Genomic DNA, 24174 nt, shown 5'->3' with positions numbered 1-24174 from the left:
TGCATATCTATCCTATATGAGATAGAAAGATGGAAAGGCAAGGCAATGAAAGAAAAGGCAAGGCAAGGCTAGACAAGGCAAAAAAAGGGAAAGGAAGGATCAGGAAGAAAGGTTATCTTTTTCTTCCTCCTTCCCTCTCAGGAAGGGGCGGGGAATTATTAGACTATCTTAAAACCCAAGGTAGCGAACATGGTAGATTACATAAAAATAATGCTTATAGTTTTGCATCTTACAGAATTATGGAATTTTTCCGTCAAAAATAATTGCATCTGTAGGCACTTATGACAGTTGATTTTCATTGAGGAGCCTGTTGTCACTGTATCGTTTTAAAATTGATGACCTGGGGTGGAGCCAAGATGGCAGGTGGAAAACAGGGACTCACTTAAGCACTCCCCCAAATCCCTGCAAACACCCATAATAAATGGCTCTGAACAAATTCTGAAAAAACTCTAGAGCTATAGAACCTACGATATAAATGAGGGAAACAAGTTTCCATCCCAAGATTGCCTGGATGGTCACTGAGAAGGGTCTATCACACCATGCTGGGAGTGGAGCAGAGTCAAGCCAGGACAGACTAGACCAAGAGTCTGATGGACCAGGCCTTAGGGCCATGAATCATCGAGTTACAGCAGTTGCCATACTTCTCAAACCACAAATGCCAAAAACAAAAGAGCAGGTTATTGGGAAAAATGCTGGATATGGGTGAGAGGAATTCATGGTCTGACCCCAGCCTCAGAGGCAGTGGAGGTGGTGTGGCAGCTGCAGCAGGAAGCTCCTGGGGCTACTTCCAGAGCTCCAGCATCAGCTGCTTCCCAATCCAGACCACTGGTAGAAGCAATCTAGCTGCAGTTCAGAGTGAAAGAGAAGGGAGTGCTTCATTGGCTCAGAGGCAGGGTTTTCTTGCTGTCTCCTGCTTGGATCTGGGTTGCAGTCCTGGTTGTTGGTTGCTGGGGGAAGAGGAGTGCTGCTGTGGCAGAGGTTGTGGTGACTGGAGTAGAAGTAGCTCTGAAAAGAGCAGCACAAAACCCCTAAATCTTGGGGCAAAGTACTCTCCATTCTGAAGGCAGTCATACCCAGACAAAAAGCTCAATGGTCAAGTAGTTGGCTGGGAACATGGTCAGGCAGCCAAAAAGGACTCAAACTCAGGCTCAGACTTTAGAATCTTTTTTGGTGAAAAAGAAGATCAAAACATACAGCCAGAAGAAGTAGACAAAGTCAAAGAGCCTACATCAAAAGCTTCCAAGAAAAATATGAATTGGCCTCAGGCCATGAAAAAGCTCAAAAAGGAATTGGAAAATCAAGTAAGAGAAGTAGAGGAAAAATTGTGATGAGAAATGGGACTGATGCAAGAAAAACATGAAAAACAAGTCAACAACTTGCTAAAGGAGACCCAAAAAATGTTGAAGAAAATAACACAAAGTAGACTAATGCAAATGGCAAAGGAGCACCAAAAAGCCAATGAGGAGAAGAATGCCTTAAAAGGCAGGATTAGCAAAATGGAAAAGGAGGTACAAAAGAACACTGAAGAAAATACCACCTTAAAAATCATATTGGAACAATTGGAAGCTAGTGAATTTATGAGAAATCAAGAATAAATAAAACAGATCCAAAAGAATGAAAAAAATGGAAGACAATGTGAAATATCTCATTGGAAAACTCACTGACCTGGAGCATAGATTCAGGAGAGATAATTTAAAAATTATTGGACTACCTGAAAGCCATGATCAAAAAAAGAGCAGAGATATCATCTTTCAAGAAATTATCAAGGAAAATTGCCCTGATATTCTAGAACCAGAGTGTAAAATATAAATTGACTGAATTCACCAATCGCCTCTTGAAAAAGATACCAAGAAGAAAACTCCTGAGAATATTGTAGCCAAATTTAAGGGTTCCCAGGTCAAGGATAAAATGCTACAAGCAGCCAGAAAGAAATAATTTGAGTACCGTGGAAACACAGTCAGTATAACACAAGATCTAACAGCTTCTACACTAAAGGATTGAAGGGCTTGGAATATGATATTCCAAAGTTCAATGGAGCCAGGATTAAAACCAAGAATCACCTACCCAACAAAATTGAGTATCATGCTCCAAGACAAAATATGGACTTCAAATAAAATAGAGGACTTTCAACCTTTTTCAGTGAAAAGACCAGAGCTGAATAGAAAATTTGACTTTCAAATACAAGAATTAAGAGAAGCATGAAAAGGTAAACAGGAAGAGAAATCATAAGGGACTAAAGTTGAACAGATTTGTTTACATTTCTACATGGAAAGATGATATTTGTAATTCATGAGACCTTTATCAGTATTAGGGTAGTTGAAGGAAATAGGAAATATATATGTATATATATATAGACAGAGGGGACAGGGTGAGTTGAACATGAAGGGATGATATCTAGAAGATAAAATAAAATTAGTGGGTGAGAGAGGAATATATTGGAAAACGAGAAAGGGAGAGATAGAATGGGGCAAATTATCTCCCATAAAAGTGGCAAGAAAAATCAGTTCTATTGGAAGGGCACAGTGGGCAGGTCAAAGTAAATGAGTGAATCTTGTGCTCATCAGATTTGACTGAAGCAGAGAATAATATATAAACTCAATAGAGTACCTAACTACACAGGAAAGTCAGGGGGAAGGGGATAAGATCAGGGTGGATGATGGAATGTAGGGCAGATTGAGGGAGGAGGTAATCAAAAACAAATACTTTTCAAAAGGGGCAGGGTCAAAGGAGAAAATTGAATAAAGGTGGAGAGGATAGGAGGGAAGGAAATATAGCTAGTCTTTCACAACATGACTATTATGGAAGTGTTTTTCGTAATGATTCATGTGTGGTCTATGGTAAATTGCTTGCCTCCTCAGGGAGGGTGCTTGGGGAGGGAAAAAGGGAGAAAATTGAAACTCAAAATTCTAAAAACACATGTTCAAAAAAAAGTTGAATTTACATGCAACTGGGAAATAAGATACAAGGTAATGGGGTATAGAAATTTATCTTGCAGAGTTGGGGGAATGGAGCCAAGATGGCGCTGTGAAAGGAAGCAATGACTGGAGCATTCTCACAAATTCTGTCAGACATGTCTAAAAAAGAGAATATGGGCAGATTTGAGAGATTTAGAAGCCACAAGTAGACTGAGAGGGGCCAGAGCATCAGGCACACACAAGCACAGAGGAATCCAGCCAATGCACTGGTCTGGGAGGTGCCTGGGTGAGCAAAATGCTGGAGCAGGAACAGGCCCAGGGCAGAAGTACCAGCTACGGCCACAAATGAGCCCCAGACCTCTCAGCACAGGACAGGAGTATGTTGGATAACATAGCCTGATAAGTATAGAAATCTAACTTGTTCTTCAGGTGGTAGGAGGGGAAAGGGGGAAAAAGGGAGGAGGTGGTCAGAAGGGAGGGAAGAAGTAGCAAGTAGAAAATGGGAAGATAAGAGAGGGGAATCAAGAGGGAGGGTAAACTGAGGAAGGTGATGGTCAAGAGCAAAATTTTGTTGAGGAGTGGAACCGGAAAGGGAGGAATAGAAGCATAAATAGGGGGTAAATAGGATGGATAAAAAAGGCACAGATAGTAATCATAACTGTGAATGTGAATGGGATGAACTCTCCCATAAAACAGAAGTGCATATCAGAATGGATTAAAAACCATAATCCTACAATATGCTCTTTACAAGAAACAAATGTGAAACAGGAGGATACACACAGGGTAAAGGTAAAAGGATGGAATATATTGTGCTTCAGGTAAGTGAAAAAATAAAGCAGGGGTAGCAATCCTAATCTTAGACAAAGTAAAAGCAAAGATAGATCTAACTAAAAGAGATAAGGAAGGACGCAACATCTTGTTAAAACGCACCATAACAATGAAGCAATATCATTGTTTAACATATATGCCATAAGTGGTTTGGCATGCAAATTCTCAGGGGGGAGGTTAAGGGAGTTACAGGAAGCAATGGACAGCAAAACTATAATAATCGGGGACCTCAGCACTCCCATCTCTGAACTTGATAAATCTAACATCAAAATAAACAAGAAAGAAGTTAAGAAGATGAATAAAATTTTAGAAAAGGGAGATATGAAAGATCTCTGGAGAAAACTGAATGGGAATAACAGGAATATATTTTTTTTCTCAGTGGTACATGGCACATACTCAAAAACTGAACATGTACTAGGGCACAAAAACCTCACAATCCAGTGCAGAAAGGCAGAAGTAGTCAAAGCATCCTTTTCAGATCATGATACAATATAAATTATTTATAATAAAGAACCATGGAAAGATAAACTAAAAATTAATTGGGAACTAAATAATCTAAATCTAAAGATTGGGCCAAAGAAAAAATGATAGAAACAATTAATAACTTCATTCAAGAGAATGACAATAACGAGACAACATACTGAAACTTATGGGATGCAGCAAAAGCAGTTCTTAAGGGAAGTTTTAAATCTCTAAATGCTTACATGAATAAAATAGAGGAAAAAGACATCGATGAATTGGGCATGCAACTGAAAAAGCCAGAAAAAGAACAATTTGAAAGTCCCCAATTAAATACCAAATTAGAAATACTGAAAATTGAAGGAGAGATTAATAAAATTGAAATCAAGAAAACTATTAAATTAATAAATGAAACCAAGAGCTGGTTTTATGAAAAAAAATTGATAAACCTTTGGTCGGTTTGATTAAATAAAGACAGAAGAAAATAAAATTACTGGAACCAAAAATGAAAATGGAAAATTCACCTTCAATGAAGAGGAAATTAAAACAATAATTAGAAATTATTTTGCCCAATTGTATGCCCATAAATTTGACCACCTTTGTGAAAAGGGTGAATATTTACAAAAACATAAATTGCCCAGGTTAACAGAAGAGGAAGTATACCTAAATAACGCCATCTCAGAAAAAGAAATTGAGCAAACACTCAATGAACTCCCTAGGAAAAAATCCCCAGGGCCACATGGTTTTGCATATGAATTCTTTCAAACATTTACAGAACAATTAATTCCTATACTGTATAGACTATTTGGGAAAATAGGTGAAGGAGTCCTACCAAATTCTTTCTATGATTTAAATATGGTACTAGTATGCAAAACAGAGAGAGCCAAGACAGAGAAAGAAAATTATAGACCAATTTCCCTCATGGATATTGTTGCAAAAATTTAAATAAAATACTGGCAAATAGATTGCAGCAACTTATCATGAGAATAATACACTACAACCAAGTAGGATTTACTCCAAGAATGAAGACTGGTTCAGTATCAAGAAAACTATCAGCATAATTCATCATATCAACAACAAAACAAGCACAAATTGTATGATCATCTCAATAGGTGCAAAAAGCCTTCAAAAATACAACAACCATTCCCATTAAAAACACTAGAAAGCATAGGAATAAATGGAGCTTTCCTTAAAATTATAAATTACACCTACCTAAAACCATCAATAAGCAATGTTTGTAATGAGGATAGGCTATATGCATTGGCAATAAGATCAGGGGTGAAACAAGGATGTCGATTATCACCCCTATTCTTCAATTTGGTACTAGAAATGTTAGCTGTAGCAATAAGAGAAGGAAAAGAAATTGAAGGAATTGGAATAGGCAAAGAACAAACTAAATTATCACTTTTTGCAGATTATATGATGATTTACTTACAGAATCCTAGAGAATCAAGTAAAAACTACTTGAAATAACAACTTTAGCAAAGTTGCAGGATGTAAAATAAAGCTACATAAATCCTTGGCATTCATACACATTACTAACAAAGCCCAATAGGAAGAGATAGAAAGAGAAATTCCATTTAATGTTACTGTAGACACTGTAAAATATTTGGGAGTCTATCTGCCAAGACAAATTCAGGGCCTATATGAATATAACTGCAAAACACTTTTCGCACACATAAAGCCAGATCTAAATAAACGGAAATACATCACTTGCTCCTGGTTAGGCCAAACTAATATAATAAAAATGTCAATTTTACCTAAATTAATTAATTTATTCAGTGCCATACCAATTGAACTAACAAAATTATTTTACAGAGCTGGATAAAATAATAACAAAATTCATATGGAAGAACAAGAGGTCTAGAATATCTAGGGAATTAATGAAAAGAAAGGCTAGGGAAGGTAGCCTAGCCATACCAGATATTAAATTGTACTATAAAGCAGCAGTCATCAAAACTACTTGGTACCAGCTAAGAAACAGAATGGTAGATCACTGGAATAAGTTAGGTACACAAGATGCAGTACTCCAGGACTATAGCAATCTACTCTTTGATAAACCCAAAGAATCCACCTTCTGGGCTAAGAATTCACTATTTCACAAAAACTGATGGGAAAATTGGAAAATGGTAGGGAAGAACTGGTCATAGACCAATATCTTATACTTTATACCAAAATAAAGTCAAAATGGGTTCATGATTTAGGAATAAAGGCTGATACTATGAGAAATTTGGGAGAGCAAGAAATAGTTTACATATCAGATTTATGGGAAAGCAAGGAATCCATGACAGAACAAGAGATAGAGAGCATTACAAAATGCAAAATGGATGTTTTTGATTATGTTAAATTGAAAAAGTTTTGTACAAACAAAGCTAATGCAGAAAGATTAGGAGGGAAACAGAAAATTGGGAGAAAATCTTTACAACTAGCATCTCTTATAAAGGTCTCATTTCTAAAATATACAGGGAACTGAGTCAAATTTATAGGAATACAAGTCATTCCCCAATTGAGAAACGGTCAAATGATATGAACAGACTGTTTTCAGAGGAAGAAATTAAAGATATCTATAGGCATATAAAATCCTCTAAATCATTGCTAATTAGAGAAATTCAAATCAAAACAACTCCTAGGTACCACGTCTCCTGTCAGATTGGCTAAAATGACAAAACAGGAAAATGATGAATGCTGGAGAGGATGTGGGAAAATTGGAACATTGTTACATTGCTGGTGGAGTTGTGAGCTGATCCAGCTATTCTGGAGACCAATTAGCAACTATGCCCAAACAGCTATAAAAATATTCATATCCTTTGACCTAGCAATACCACTTCTAGGACTGTATCCTAAAGAGATCACATAAGTGGGAAAAGGACCCATATGTACAAAAATATTTATAGCAACTCTTTTTGTAGTAGCAAAGTATTGGAAATCAAAGGGATGCCCATCAATTGGTGAATGGCTGAATAAGTTCTGGCATATGAATATAATTGAATACTACTGTGTTATAATAAATGAGGAACATGCGGACTTCATGAAAACCTGGGAAAACCTTCATGATATAATGGTGAGTGAGCAGAGCAGAACTAGGAGAACAGATATATTGATTCTGTGATTACCAATCCTGATAGACTTGGATCTTCTCAGCAATACAAGGTTCAAAGATAACACCAAAGGACTCATGATGGAGAGAGTTATCTACATCCAGAGAAAGAACTATGAAGACTGAATGCAGATTGAGGCAAACTTTGCTCTCCTTTTTTTTTCTTTTGTTTTTTTTATTTTTTGTTTTTGTTTTTGTTTCTTCCTTCTCATGATTCATTCCATTGGTCATAATTATTCTTTCCAACTTGACTATTGTGTAAATGAGTGCAATGCAAAGTTATATGTAGAAGTTATAGGGGATTCCATGTCACCTTACGGAGGGAAGGGAGAGGGGAGAAGAAACTCTGGAACTCAAAATCATGAAGAACTGAGTATTGTAAAATAAATATAAAAAATCTTAATTAAAAGAAAAACCTATCTTGCCCTACATGAAAGTAAGGGGGGAAAGAATGGGGGGGCAGTGCGGTTACAGAAGCAAGGGTAGACTTGGGAAAGGGGCAATCAGAATGTATGCCATCTTGGAGTGGGGGAGCATAGAAATGTGGAGAAAATTTGTAACTCAAAATCCTGTGGAAATCAATGATGAAAACTAAAAATATTAAATCAACAATAAAAATATGGAAAAAAAACAAATGAAAAACACAATGACCTTTAATCACATAACAACCATTTGAAAGTGTAATGATAACTTGACGTTGCAAATTTCAAAGCACTTTCAAACACAGAATCAATACATTTCTGCTTTCCATTTCTGTAAATGAAAAGATTATCATTTCTACTTTCCATAAACAAAAATTTCCCCAATTGATAAATGGTTAAAATATCTGAACCTGCCGTTTTCATATGAAGAAATTAAAGTTGTCTATGATCATATGAAAAAATTGTAGTAAATCACCATTTTAGAGAAATACAAATTAAAACAATACTGAAGTACCACTTTGTACATATCAAGTGATCTAATATCATAGAAAAGGAAAATGATAAATGTTGGAAAAGATGTGGGAAAACTGGGACACTAAAGCATGGTTGGGTAGAGTTGTGAACTGATTCAACCCCTCTAGAAAGAAATTTGGAACTATGCCTAAAGGTCAATCAAACTGCGTACCCTTTGATCCAACAATGCCACGACTAGGTCTACATTCCAATGAGATCATTAATTAAAGGAAAAGGACCAACATGCACAAAGATATTTATAGCAGCTCTTTTTTCAGCGGCAAAGAATTGGCATTTTAGGGGATGCCCATCAATTGGGGAATGGCTGAATAAGTTTTGGTCTATGAGTGTAATGGAATACTATTGTTCCATAAGAAATGGTGAGCAGGTAGATTTCAGAGAAAAAAACCTGGAAAGATTCTCATGAATTGATGCTGGGTAAAGTGAGAAGAACTATTGTACATATTAACAGCAACATTGTGTGATGACGAATTTTGTTAGACTTAGCTCTTCTCAGCAATGCAATGATCTAAGACAATTCTAAAAGGCTTGTGATGGAAAATGTTATCCACCTTCAGAGAAAGAACTATGGAGTCTTTACGCAGATCAGAAAATATTATTTTGTCTATCTTTTTTCTTTATTGTGTTTTTTTTTTCCTTTTTGTTCTGATCTTTCTTTCACAACATGACTAATGTGGAAATATGTTTAATATGATGGTACATGTAAAGTCTATATCAAATTGAATGGCATCTTGGGTTGGTGGGAGAGGGGAAAATTAAGAACTAAAAATCTTATAAAAGTGAATATTGAAAACTAAAAATAAAAAAATAAAATTTGAAAAATGGCCTTAAAATATTGTCTCATTTCTTCTTCACATCAATCTTGCTGTGTAGGTGCTATTATTATCCCCATTTTACAGATATGGAAACAGAGGTAAGTAGAGGTTATGGTCACAAAACTAGTAGGCATCTGAATCCAGATCTGACTTCAGTTCTTTCCAACTCCAGGACCATTGCTCTATCTACTGCATCACTGCTGCCTGCAATATTGATTAAGAGGAGCCTTGCTAGCATCCATTGTCAGCATTTCTCTGTTACTTGGCATTGAAATCCCTGAAGCTACTTTCTTCTTGAGGAATTATCTTCCCACCTCCACGTCCATTGACATCAGCACCACCTACATCTCCTCTCTCATTACTTAATATTGGCATGTTTTGTGTCCCTAGGATTACGCACAGTGTCAGGCACATCATAGGAGCTTAATAAATCCTTATTTAGTGATTGACTCTTTCTAACTATGGTTTCTTGTAGGAGTGATGATGGTTTTGATGAAGAATCTCCTGGCTACTTCCATATCTCAGTATTCATTCCCTTTAGATCAGGAAAGAATAAACATGAAAGAACGCATATATATAGGGGCCCATGGCAACTGGAGGGTGATGGGATTTCGGGGAAAGAGTGGAACCAACTAGCTTCCTTTATTGACAAAAGAGCTTCCAGTAGCCTTCCTCTCTCAGAAGTCCCCAGAGAAGAAATGAGATTGACTCCTTTAACTTTTGTATGCATACTTTCATCTGACTCAGTGCATCCTCTGTTTTTAGTCTTTTTGTTAAAAAACCATAAGAAAACTCTTTATAAACACAGAGTTCCAACACCACACTGTGACAGTCACTCATAATCAAAAGCAAATTCACCAAGCCTTGTAGGACTGGAACCAGGCAGACATTATATGTTCATATATTGTATAACTCACCAGGCATGGAAATCAGAACATGCTCTGAAGACTGACCCTCTTTTACCAGTTCCACTACATCATTATAAGAAATGCTAAGATTGTATACAGTAACAGCAATATTGTCTTAAGAATACCTTTGAATGAATAACATATTTTTACTTATAAATGCCCAAATTAACTATAAAGGACATATGAAGAAATACACCATCTGTATATAAGATTACATATATACACATATATGTGTATGCATGTGTACACACATACATATACATACATACATACATATATACATATATATGTATATATATGTATACACACACACACAAAGATATACTACCTGTATCCAGAGAAAGAACTGATAAATAGATGTATAGAATAATTTTACATGTGTGTGTTTATATGTGTTTGATATGGATCCTGATTAAGGACATCCAAAGTTAGTAGCATATAGGAAAGGAGACAGTTAAACTCAAATAGCCAAGTTGGCAGAAGACTCAAGAATATGCCAAAGGCCTGGTGCAGTCAACTGGGTTTCAAAAATAACGAACTAGGGGCAGTTTGTTGGCACAGGGAGTAGAGCACTGGCCCTGAAGTCAGGAGTACCTGAGTTCAAATCCTGCCTCAGACACTTGATACATTCACTAGCTGTGTGATCTTGGGCAAGTCACTTAACCCAAACTGCTCTTCCTTCCCCACTCCAAACAAATAAAAAAAATACATTATGAACTTTTAGGAAAGGGTGCAAGAAAAAAGCATTTACAGATAACATCAGGATTTCTTGACTTGATTCAGAGAGGAAGAGTTAGTGTCTTGAGAAAGGAAAGGGTCAGTAAGACCTAAAGCCTAGTCGCTTCTTACATCCACAATGTTTAAGTGATTTCCTCAAGGTTACCCCAAGTCAACAACTCCTCCGCAGGCATTCTAACCCCTTGCTTCCAGTCTACCTTTCAGTGCCAATTTCAATGTCTTTTTTCCCTTTTCACATGCTACCATTCTGCTACTAAGAAACCGAGGAGAAAAATAGCTACTTTTTTGTGCTCATTGACCCTAAAATGTTTGGCCCTGTGAGTTAGGCCTCTAAGGTACCTTGCCTTCTTCTCACTTGTATTTTGACATGATTGATTGCAGAAAAAGCATGCAATGCAGTAAATCCAGGTTAACTTCAGTTCTCCAAAATAGAAAACAAAACTCAATCATTCTGACAAACAGAACAGAAAATGTGCACAAGAAAAATGGTTTTCACATTTGTTCACATCCAGTGACTTACTCTTTGGTACTATTTTCTTTGTCATTCATTCTTTTGATGCTGTGAGTTAGTAACTGAAATGTTCCTCTCTGTAGTTGGTAGTGCTGATTTTGTCATTTATTCACATAGTAAGATGCTTTTAATTTAAAAAAAAAGTTTTTTGCTCCAGGTTTAATATTTCAGAGCCCAATCTCAGCATAACTTCAGATAAAATTTCCAGTTATGTGGGTGGAGTGAATCTGTCATTCTTATATTTTTGAGTATTGTGTACTGTCTTGCACTAATATTCTTTTGCTTTTCTGTCACTTCTTTTATTGAAATAAGATATATATATGGCTGAACACACTCATCTATACATGTGCATTTATACACACAAATAGCCTGTAATACATACATGAATACACATGTGAACATATGTATCTGAATGCATTTTGACCACAGTGAGAACTCAAATTTATATAACAAAGTAATTCACAAATGATGTCTCATTCATTCACATAACTGTAGAAGGTAAGTTGAACAAGCATTATTATTGCTAATATATATTTGAGGAAGTAGATTAAAACTGGTTCAAATTCATACAAATAATAATTGGCATTATCCCTGGAATATCCTGTTCAATTCTCAGGATGTGTCCCTTAAAGAGTAGCCATCTTAGGTCAAGATTTTCTATGTGTCATTATTCATGAAACTGTGGATCACCAAGCTCCCGTATATGTAGTTACCTTTTGATATACAGACGCTATTATTCAATCAAAGACATTTAATGAAGTAGCAGAGTAAGATTTATAAGAAAATGTTATTCTCATAAAGTTAAAGACTACTGTCCTATAAACATACACACCATCTATGTAGAATGCAATATAGGATTAAATCACACATGGTAAGGCCCACAGAAGGGGTACAGGTAAGGTCAAAGTTTTCTTATGTGGCAGCACTATTCTTCGATCTCAGTGTAGATAGATAGCAAGATATGAAAAGATTTAGATATAGTTTATATGGAGAGATATAGTTAATACCTATATCTATCTATATATCTCTCTCAATCTATCAGTCTATCTATCTGTAGTTATGAGGATGCAACAAGAACTCCAAAGACTTTATTGCAGAAATAATAGAGATAAAATTGAGGGAATAAAAAGAACTGGGAATGATGAGAAATTAAATATCTATCTATCTATCCATCTATCTATCTATCTTTAGTGTATCACACACACATACAAAACAAATACATGTATATAAAATTTATAATTATTCCTTCTCCTTTTTCCTCCCTCAAAATCATCTTTATTATTTTTACTGTAACTTTTTTTTAGAGTTGTTAGTTGTTTGTTCATCCTCATGCTGATTTACATCTGCATTTTTAAACTATTTTCTATTTTACCATTAAAATTTACAACATAAAAAAGATTTGGAAGTAGAACTCCCAACAGTACAGTGTTCTTTAAGAAAAAGAATTTAGTATGGTACCTGATATAAGTAGCCTATATTTTCATAAATTTTTAAAATTATTTATTATTTTTTATTTTTAGTTTACAACACTCGGTTCTACATAATTTTGAGTTACAGGTTTTCTTCCCTCCCTCCCCAAGATGGCATGGAATCCCATGTAAATTCCACGTATAACTTCACATTGAATTAATTTACACACTGATCAAGTTATGGAGGAGAATTATGACCAATGGAATGAATAATGAGAAAGAACAAACAGAAGCAAAAAAAAAAACAACCCAAAAACAAAAAGAAAAGAGAGAAAAAAAGGGGAAAAAAGGCAAGCCTGAAGTGTGGCTCAATCTGCATTCATACTTCATAGTTCTTTCTCTGGATATAGATAGCATTCTCCATCATGAGTCCTTTGGAGTTGTCTTTGCATGTTGTGTTGCTGAGAAGAGCAAAGTCTGTCAGGGTTAGTCCTCACAGAATCCATATATCTGTGGTTGTTTATCATGTTCTCCTTGCTCTGCTCTGCTCACTCAGCATTATGTCATGTAGGTTTTTCCAGGTTGTTATGAAGTCCGTATCATCCCCATTTCTTATAGCACAACAGTATTCCATTACCTTCATATACTACAGCTTGTTCAGCCATTCCCCAATTGATGGGCATCCCTTTGATTTCCAATTATTAGCTACCACAAAAAGAGCCACTATAAATATTTTTGTACATATGGGTCCTTTTCCCACTTGTGTGATATCTTTGGGATACAACCCTAGAAGTGGTATTGCTGGGTCAAAAGGTATGAACATTTTTGTAGCCCTTTGGGCATAGTTTCCAATTACTCTCCAAAATGGCTGGATCAGTTCACAACTCCACCAGCAATGTAACAATGTTCCAATTTTCCCACATCCTCTCCAGCATTTATCATTTTCCTGTTTTGTTATTTTAGTCAATCTGACAGGAGAGATGTGGTATCTAAGAGTTGTTTTGATTTGCATTTCTCTAATCAGTAGTGATTTCGAGCATTTTTTCATATGCCTGTAGATATCTGTAATTTCTTCCTCTGAAAACTGCCTGCTCATATCCTTTGACTATTTTTCAATTGGGGAATGACTTGCATTCCTATATATTTGGCTCAGTTCCTTATATATTTTAGAAATGAGGCCTTTATCAGCAACGCTAGTTGTAAAGATTTTCTCCCAGTTTTCTGCTTCCCTCCTAATTTTTGTTGCATTGGCTTTTTTTGTACAAACACATTTCAGTTTAACATAATAAAAATTATCCATTTCGCATTTTGTAATGCTCTCTATCTCTTGTTGGGTCATGAATTCTTTTCTTTTCCATAAATCTGATAGGTAAACTATTCCTTGCTCTCCCAAATTGCTTATAATATCAGCACTTATTACTAAATCATGAGCCCATTTTGACTTTATTTTGGTGTATGGTGTAAGATATTGGTCTATGCAACTGAGGAAGGTGGTGGTCAAAAGCAAAACTTTGTTAAGGAATGGAAGGGGAAAGGGAGAAATAAAAGCATAAACAGGGGGAAATAAGATGGAGAAAAAGACACAGATAGAAATCATAACTGTGAATGTGAATGAGATGAACTCTCCCATAAAACGGAAGCAGATAGCAGAATGGATTAAAAACCATAATCCTACAATATGCTGTCTACAAGAAACACATTTGAAACAGGGGGATACACACTGGATAAAGGTAAAAGACTGGAGTAAAATATATTGTGCCTCAGCTAAAGTAAAAAAAAGCAGTTGTAGCAATCCTAATCTCAGACAAAGCAAAAGTAAATATAGATTTAATTAAAAGAGATAAGGAAATATACTACATCCTGCTAAAAGGCAGCATAAACAATGAAGCGATATCATTGTTTAACATATATGTACCAAGTGGTATGGTATATTTTCATAAATTAAAGAAAAAATACTTTCTTTAAATGAAAGTATACTCTATATGCGTGAACATGCTAACATGTATGAACTGCTCAAACAGAACAGTGATAGCATCTACTATCCTTTATCTTCTTTACTATGTTGCTTTACATTGGACTTCCCCAGATTATAGATTTGAAGTTAAAAGGAACCTTACAGCTAGTCTAGTTCAAATTTATCATTTATACAGGAGAAAAGTAAAGCTCTTACACTCTAAATAACTTGCTCAAAGTCATATGTATAGTGATAGTTCAAAGGCTACAAAAACTCAAGGGGCTATTGTAGCATACTAATTAATTACATTAAGGTAAAATAAGTGCATTAATTAGTGCCATCAATCTTATAACTTTTTAACATCATTAAGTTCTCCCTTTGCTGTAATCAATTGCATGGCAAGTATAGTCTTGAGTTCACAAGATTTTGACACAAATTCTTTGTCTACATCATTAAATCACAGTCTCATCACATTGTGTATTAAGTGTAGCATTGATAAATGGTCCATTTTTCCATTTCTAGCCTTGGTTTTTATCCATAGGTTTTCCTTAAATTAGGAAAGTTCACAAGTAATTGAAGTGTGCTTACTAACTCTTAGATAAATTTTGTTTTCCTTTGGTGATATGTAGGGTAGTACAAGGTCATGTTCTCTATTCCATTCTATTGGAAGTTGTTTAATTGGAAAACAATTTAGTTTCTCAGCAAATCAAGATATTTATCAGAGTGCATTGTTCTGTCTTTGGGAATGTGACTTCCATGCTCACTTGGAGTAAAAACACATAAGTAAGTAAGTAAATAAATAAATGAATAACAAATAAATAAATACTGAAATACTTTATGCAGTGTAAGTTAAACTGTAAGATGAAGATAATAATACCAGGCTCACTTGGATTTCTGACAATATTTAGGACATAACAGTGATTAATAAGTAACAATATATTTGATACAGTAGATATTTTACAGTATGATGAAGATATCCAGACATTACAGGGTCACTCTGACTTCTGACAATAGTTTGAGTACAGCCTTGATTGAAAAAGTGAGTTTAATTAACAAAACACTCCTTTTCCCCAAGCACCAGTAAAACAAGTCTTTGCAGCATTTTTTCTCTCATAGTAAGACTTAGCATAAGTTTTTTGTTTGTTTATTTATTTTTACTTGGGATGTCGCTTTTCTTTCAACTTCATGCAGCCTAAATTTCACTGGAGAGGAATGGATTATCCACTAGCTTCCAGGGCTCTCTGAAGGTCCTTGCCTGTTGGCCAAGAATTAATTAAGCTACTTCACTAAAGTTTCTTAATTAGTGGAATATAGTTCTGTCCTGTGATTTATAAGTGTCAATTTTCAACTTTGTGGACTGAATATTGGAATTGGGAGGGAGTGGGAGCCCTAAGACCAGGTAGTAAGTTATTTAAGATGTTCAGTTGAAAGATTTTGGGGCCTGAACTGGTGTAAGGACTATGAGAGTAGAGAGAAAGGAATACAGATAAAAGGTATTTAAGAGAAACAGAAAGAAAGAAAGAAAGAAAGAAAGAAAGAAAGAAAGAAAGAAAGAAAGAAAGAAAGAAAGAAAGAAAGAAAGAGAAAGAAGGAAAGAAGGAAAGAAAGAGAAAGAAAGAAAGAAAGAAAGGAAAGAAGGAAGAAAGGAAGGAAGATAGCTATAGATACACACACACACACACACACACACACACACACACACACACACATATATATATATACATTTGAATAATATGCACATATGAGTGTGCATGTGTGTGTAACTTGTCTAATCATTTCAAATTAGAAGTGATTTGATTTTTGAATCCTTGCCAATGAGAAACTATGAGGAGTAAGAAAGGTTAGATATAATCCATTCTTCTCAAGATGACAAAGGATGTCTTCTATGGGGTAAGGTAGTAGGTTAGTGGTAGTAAGAAATATGCAAAAACTAAAAGAGCTTTAATAAATGTTTTTTTAAGCACACAGAAGTTCAGAAAAATATAGAAGGGGACATTGATACATTTTGTTATTATTTTGTTAAAGTAGATATGCATGTATGTATATATGTGTATGTGTGTAAATTTCTTAACACACTGTACCATATGTCAGTTTCTTGTATATGAAATTTTTGTTAATGATTATTAAATAGAAAATAACATTTAAATATTTTGAAAGTTTACATGAAATATAAATTCTTCTAGATTTTGTGGACCACAGTAATATATCATTCAGTAGATCAACAGCACTGAGCACTTATTATATTATGTGCTGGGGACCATACTAGGTGATGACAAACATTTTTGACAATGGAACGGAATACAGTAAATCTCTGTCAAAAACTTTTGATCTATTGTCATAAATAGACTAATAATATCATCTAAATGGAATGATTTGAAGATAATAAAACATGACAAATGACTTCTAATAATTCACAGATATAAGTATCCAATATTGTGGTCATACATTGTCCAAGGCTTCTCATCTTGTCTTAATAAAATTCAGTCTAGCAATAAAACAATTATATAAATTAGACAACACTTAGAGCCTTAGTCTGTATTATACATTGGCGTCAATGCCCTCACAAATTTTCCATATGTTTCCTGCTATGTACATAAAGCATGAAAAAGCACAAGAAAATTTCTTTTACCATGTTTAAATATTATGAAAATAAAGACCCCATTCAATGTTAATTTAATAAAGACAATGTGAAAATCTAATAACATTATTTTCAGCTTTCTTTAAAGACCTCCATACATCTCCCCATTTCTCTAGTTAACATCCACATAGAGAGAAAATTTGGGAGGAGAGGAGGAGTGATTAAATTGAAAATATGTAAAAGATGATTTCATTTTTTCCCATATATATTTTATTTAATATTTTGGTTTTCAAAATTGATTTCCACAAGATCATGAGTTATAATTTTTCTCCCCATTTCTACCCTCTCCCCCACTCCAGGATGGCATATGTTCTTTTTGCCTCATTCCCCAGTGAGCCCTCCCCTCTTTCACCCCATTCCCCGCCATCCCCTTTACCATTACTTTCTCGTGGGGCAGGATAGATTTCTATGCCCAATTCCCTATATATCTTGTTTCCCAGATGCAGGCAATTTTTTAAAGCATCTGCTTTTACAACTTTTGAGATCCAAATTCTCTGCCTTCTTCCCTTCCCACCCACCCTCCCTAAGAAAGAAAGTAATTCAACATAGATCACACATGTATCATTACGACAAATACTTCCAAAATGCTCACTTTGCAAAAGGCTAGCCATATTTCCTTCCATCCTATCCTGTCCTCCTTTATTCAATTTTCTCCCTTGACCCTGTCCCTTTCCAAATTTGTTTGCTTTTGATTACCTTCTCCCCCAATCTGCCCTCTCTTCTATCATCCTCCCATTTTTATCCCCTTCCCCTTACTTTCCTGTGCAGTAAGATATCCAACTGGGTGTTTATGTTATTCCCTCCTCAAGTGGAATCCAATGAGAGAGTAAGATTCAATCATCCCCCTCACCTGCCCCCTCTTCCCTTCCAAGAGAACTGCTTTTTCTTGCCACTTTTATGTGAATTTACCCCATTCTATTTCTCCCTTTCTCCCTCTCTCAATATATTCCTCTCTCACCCCTTACATTTATTTCATTGTTTATATATCATCCCTTCACATTCAACTCATCCTGTGCCCTCTGTCTATATTCTCTTCAACTCCCCTAATACTGAGAAAGGTCTCCTGAATTACATGCGTCATCTTTCCATGTAGGAATGTAAACAAAACAGTTCGACTATGTTAAGTCCCTTATGATTTCTCTGTCTTGTTTACCTTTTCATGCTTCTCTTGATTATTGCATTTGAAAGTCAGATTTTATATTCAGCTCTGGTCTTTTTCACTGAGAAAGATTGAAAGTCCTCTAGTTTATTGAAAATCCATATTTTGCCTTGGAGCATGATAATCAGTGTCGCTGGGTAGGTGATTCTTGGTTTTAATCCTAGCTCCATTGACCACCAGAATAACATATTCCAAGCCCTTTGATCCCTTAATGTAGAAGCTGATAGATCTTGTATTATCCTGATTGTGTTTCCACAACACTCAAGTTGTTTCTTTCTGGCTGCTTGCAGTATTTTCTCCTTCACCTGGAAACTCTGGAATTTGGCAACAATATTCCTAGGAGTTTTCTTTTTGGGATCTCTTTTAGGAGGTGATCGATTGGTGGATTCTTTCAATTTCTATTTTACCCTCTGGCTCTAGAATATCAGGGCACTTTTCCTTGATAATTTCTTGAAAGATGATGTCTAGGCTCTTTTTTGTGATCATGATTTTCAAGTAGTCCAATAGTTTTTAGATTATCTCTCCTGGATCTATTCTCCAGGTCAGTGGTTTGTTTTTTTTTTCCAATGAGATATTTCACATTGTCTTCCATTTTTTTCATTCCTTAGGTTCTGTGTTATAATATCTTGATTTCTCATCAAGTCAGTAGCTTCCATTTGCTCCAATCTAATTTTTAAGGTGGTATTTTCTTCAGTGGTCTTTTGTACCTCCTATTTCATTTGGCTAATTCTGCCTTTCAAGGCATTCTTCTCCCCATTGGCTTTTTGGAGCTCTTTTGCCATTTGGGTTAGTCTATTCTTTAAGGTGTTTTTTTCTTCAGTATTTTTGGGGTCTCCTTTAGCAAGTCGTTGACTTGTTTTTCATGGTTTTCTTGCATCACTCTCATTTCTCTTCCCAATTTTTCCTCTACTTCTCTTACTTGATTTTCCAAATCCTTTTTGAGCTCTTCCATAGCCTGATCCCAATTCATATCTTTCTTGGAGGCTTTTGATGTAGGCTCTTTGATTTTGTTGACTTCTTCTGGCTATATAATTTGATTTTCTTTGTCACCAAAAAAAGGAATCTAGAATTTAAGTTTGAGTCTGAGCCTGAGTCTGAGCCCTTTTCCACTGCCTGCTCATGTTCCCAGCCAACTACCGACCCTTGAACTTTTTGCCAGGATATGACTGCTTGTAGGGTAGAGAGTACTTTGTCCCAAGCTTTAGGGTCCAAACAGTGCTGTTTTCAGACCTACTTCTACTCCACCATCACCCCACGCTCTGTCACAGCAGCACTCCTCCTCCCCCAATAACCACCAACCAGGTTCATAATTCACATCCAAGCAGGGTACAGCAAAAGAAATTGCCTTTGTGTCCACAAAGTGCTCCTTGCATTTCTGCTCTGATCTGCTGCTAAATTCCTCCCACCACATGAGCCAGAGACTCAGGAAGCCATTGATGCTGGAGCTGTGGAAGCAGCCTCAGGAGCTTCCTCCTGCTGCTACCGTCACCACTGTATTACCTCCTCCACCCCCAGAACTGGTGGCCAGACCACTCTGAAGTCAGTCCTGCAGTTTTCCCCTAACCTGCTCTTTGGCATGTGTGGGTTGAGAAGTCTGGCAACTGCCACAGCTCACTGTTTCGTGGCCCCAAGGTCTTTTCCAGCTGGCTGACTCCAGGTCTAGTCTGTCCTGGCACCATCCATGCTGTGCTACCCTCTGTTCTCAGCACCTTGTGATAGACCCTTCATAGAGACCATCCAGGCTCTCCTGGGCTGAAGATCTGCTTCCCTCTGGTATTTAGTGGTTTCCACAGCTCTAGAATTTGTTCAGGGCCATTTTTTACAGGTGTTTGGAGGGATTCGGGGAGGAGCTCAAGCAAGTCTCTGCTTTCCTGCCACAATCTTGGCTCCATCCTCTCAATGATTCCATTTTTTAACTAGTACACACTGTTGTGCAATTGAGATATACAAACTGAGGTTAATAAATAAATATATTACCTGATTATATTAAAACCTTCTTTTAGGAAGGCAGTGACCCTGATATTTCAAAGGTTAATCCAGGAGAACACAAACCTTGACAAAACCAAAAAAGATAAAAAGTACTTTAAGTAAGGGTTCAATGATAGACTATGTATTTTGTCCAAAGAACAAACTCAACACCTCTAAGTAGGTAAAGGACTCAGAACGTAGAACGAGAAGAAAAAATCGGGACTTCCCTAATGTGGACATTTTATTTTTTTTTTTGCTTGACTACACATGATTATAACATTTTTCCCCTTTACTTTTCAATTGGGTCAGTGGGATGGGGTTCAGATAGGAAAAATGAGTAGGCAGATTTTTAATTGTTAAAAAAAAATTAAATTACAACCAAGTAAGCCACATCATATGGAGAGTATTTACAGATGGAGCAAAAACTAAGTAGACAATTCTGAAAATAACATATTTTCTAGAATTTCCTTATTTGTCTCTCATAATCAAAGATGAAAGAATCATAATGTTTGGATTTCACTGGCTAAAAATCCATATGCTATATATAAAAGCGACCATAGCAATTAAGAGACAATGTAGAGAAGCTGCATATGACCAGAGTATTTCTTTGCTGCATACAAACATAATTTAAAGGCATCCAGAAAATTGATTGTCAGATATAATCCTTTAATTAACTTAGCTAATTCAGAATAGATCTATTTGACAATACAAACTAGAAAAATAAAGTAGATGAAAAAAATGTTACCTAGATAATGAGGTGCATTTATTTTGTCAACCCATTTTATTACTCCATCAATACATACAATTCAGAGAAATAATACAGATAGAAAATGGGTTTGGCATGACAGCAAGTTATAGGGTAAGGCTGAGCTGAATTGAATTTGGGATATCATGCAGTGTTTTAAATTATTTGAAGCTACTTGCTTCTACAAAACAAATATGTCTAAAATCAGTACTCTTCTACAATAAAAAAGTCTTTGAATCATGTAATTCCATGATCATGGATGAAATAAATTTACAATTCAAAGAGCAAGACAATATTCACATTCTTTTGTGTCTGGCATAAGTAGAATTGTAGTCCTTAACAACAGCAACAATAAAAAAGAAAAGCATAAATTGGTATAAATGGTATAAAATTAATGTAAAAAATAAAATAAATATATGAATTAAAAAGAGTATTGATTCAATATATAACAAAAGATAAACATAATTTCAGATAATCTTAGTGCAACATTGGTACTGCCCTAAAATTGACAAATCAGGAAAACTTCTTTTTGAATCCTTTAAGAAGGACTGATGTAAAAACTTTGAAAGAAATCTTATATAAAAAGAGAGGGATGAATTATGAACAGTGAAATTGCATATGTGTGTTTGTGTATATGCACATATTTATGTACATATACGTGTATATTAAATGAATATATACATACAATACATATATACATATAAAAAGATCTAAAAACAAATAGCTCAACATTTTTATATTTACAAGCTAGTGAAGAAACACACCAAAGTGTAATGGTTCAATTTAGTTCAATAAATGCTTATTGAGCACTTATTGTGTGTCAGGCCTTATAAATTATTTTAGTACTATTCACTGCTCTCTTGTATGAAGTATTTCTGTGAAAATAATTTGAAGTGCAAATGACAAATTTAATAAAAGTAAAAACACCATATGTTCAACAAATTATATTTGTTTACTGACATATTATCAAGAAAGGCTATTATCCACTAAATTCATCATCATCATTACAATAATTAATATTATATTTTAATAATATTATATTTTATTATTTAATATTATGTCAATTATAATATAATTATATTATATGATTACTTTAATATTTTGATAAATATACATATTAAATAATATACTATTTAATAACATTATTATTATATCAAATGGGATTTTTTAATTTGAGTATGTGAGAAATTCTGCTTTATTTCATATCAAAAATTGAAGAAAAATATTCTTTGACTCAGTGTGTTAGGCTGATTTTTACAAGCATGTGATGTACAAGATTAATAATTCTTATTTTAGAATTTGTTGTTTAGTCATTTTCAGTCTTTTCTGATATTTTGAGACCCCTTTTGAGATTTTCTTGGCAAAGATAATGGAGTGGTTTTCTATGTGCTTCTGCAAGTCTGTTTACAGATGAGGAAATGAGGCCAACAAGGTTAAATGACTTGCCAAGCAGGACACAACTAGCAAGTTTTTGAGGTCATATTTGAATCCAGGTCCCCTTCCTTCCAGGGTTAGTACTCTATCCACTATACCACCTAGCTGTCATTCTTACTTCAATACTAACTACTATATTCCCCAAAGACATTTTAGACCAAACAATTTCATTTATAGTACCTAATAAGGGGTCTAAATAATGGCATGCATTTTTATATGGCCTTGGGACTTGTTAAATAATCAGTCCAATGCATTCAATATCAGCTTGCAAGGATTCTGGGTAATGAATTCTCAAAGCATTTAAGCTTAGCCTCATATCTACATTTTCTCCCAACGATTCAGAAGAAGATATTGCTGCCATAGTTATAAGCTTGTAGATGACGTGATGCTAGGAGGAATAACTAATATATCGGATAACAGAGGCAAGAGTCAGATAGATTTTAATATAGAGAAGAAATAGGCCAATATGATTCAGAGGAAATTCAACAGGGATAAGTGCTACATCTTACACATGGGACTAATAAATGAGTTCAAAATTGCTAAATGAGGGTGTTGTGGTTAGACTTTATAGAGATATAGTGAATTTAAAACTCAGAGTCGAAAGGATTTTCTGATAATCAAGAAACATAAGGTAATCTTTGGCTTCATCAAGAGACCCATCATTTCCAGAAAGAGGGAAATGATAGTCCCAAGTACACTTCTCTGGACAAACTATTTGTAGATTATCTTATTCAATTTTAGGCATCATAATTTCAAATAACATTGATAAGCCAATGAGTATACAGAGGAGGGAAACCAGGAGGATAGAGAGTCTTTGTGAAGTAGTAGGAAGAACCAAGGATATATGGTATGGAAAAAGGAAGATGTGGTTGTGGTGGGGAGGGTGGGTTTGAGGTATGACAACTTTGGCCACATATTTCAAGGAGTAATATGTTTAAGAAAGACTGGACTTGTTTTGTTGATCTCCAGAGTACATAACTAGAACCAAGGAGTGAATGTTACAAAGTGGCAGTTTTAAGTCTGATGCAAAGGAGTTGGAGCCAAGATGACAGAGAGTAGCCAGGAAGTTGTCTGAGCTCTCCCCAGTTTCCCTTGGAAACAATATTAAATAAAGCCTCTAAATGGATTCTGGACAAACAAAACCCACACAATTCTGAGGGAAATAGCCTTCTAGTTTGTGATACTTAGTAGGACTTCAAGAAAGGTCTGTCTTACTTGGGAAAAGGGGAGCATAGCCCAGTACAGAAGGTGTCTGGGAAAGATAGCAGGAGTCTCTTAGCCACAGCACAGATCATCAACCAAGGCCACTCATTCTCCACTACACAGGCCAGTGGCATAGCAGGCCAGTTGTGAGGCCTTCAGCCCCAGCACAGAAGGCATTTGCAGCCCTGGAACCCAGGCAACAACAGGTGTAAGTAGGCTGGGCCACCCCAGTGAAGTAAGAAAGCCACCTGGACCCAATGTATATAGCCAGTCACTAGGCCACTGGCTCCCAGCACAAGAAGTTTGGGACAATGCCCTTTGTGCCCCAGCAATAGAGTTTAACTTTAAAAGCCATGAAATAGGCACAAAAGATCAAGAAAAGCCTGCCAGGGGTGGGTCTGGGACAGCGGAGCTCCTGACATGTTGCAAGGATCCCA

General features: G+C 35.6%; 1 pseudogene; it reads left to right on the top strand.

Annotated features, from left to right (window-relative positions):
• Window positions 1-610: 610 nt before the first annotated feature.
• Window positions 611-24174, top strand: part of LOC118836702 — a 57831-nt pseudogene continuing 34267 nt past the window's right edge.

The sequence above is a fragment of the Trichosurus vulpecula genome, chromosome 1, assembly GCF_011100635.1.
Source record: "Trichosurus vulpecula isolate mTriVul1 chromosome 1, mTriVul1.pri, whole genome shotgun sequence".
Lineage (NCBI taxonomy): Eukaryota > Metazoa > Chordata > Mammalia > Diprotodontia > Phalangeridae > Trichosurus > Trichosurus vulpecula.
Note: the sequence above shows the minus strand (reverse complement) of the source record. Positions and strands in the feature narration are given on the sequence as shown.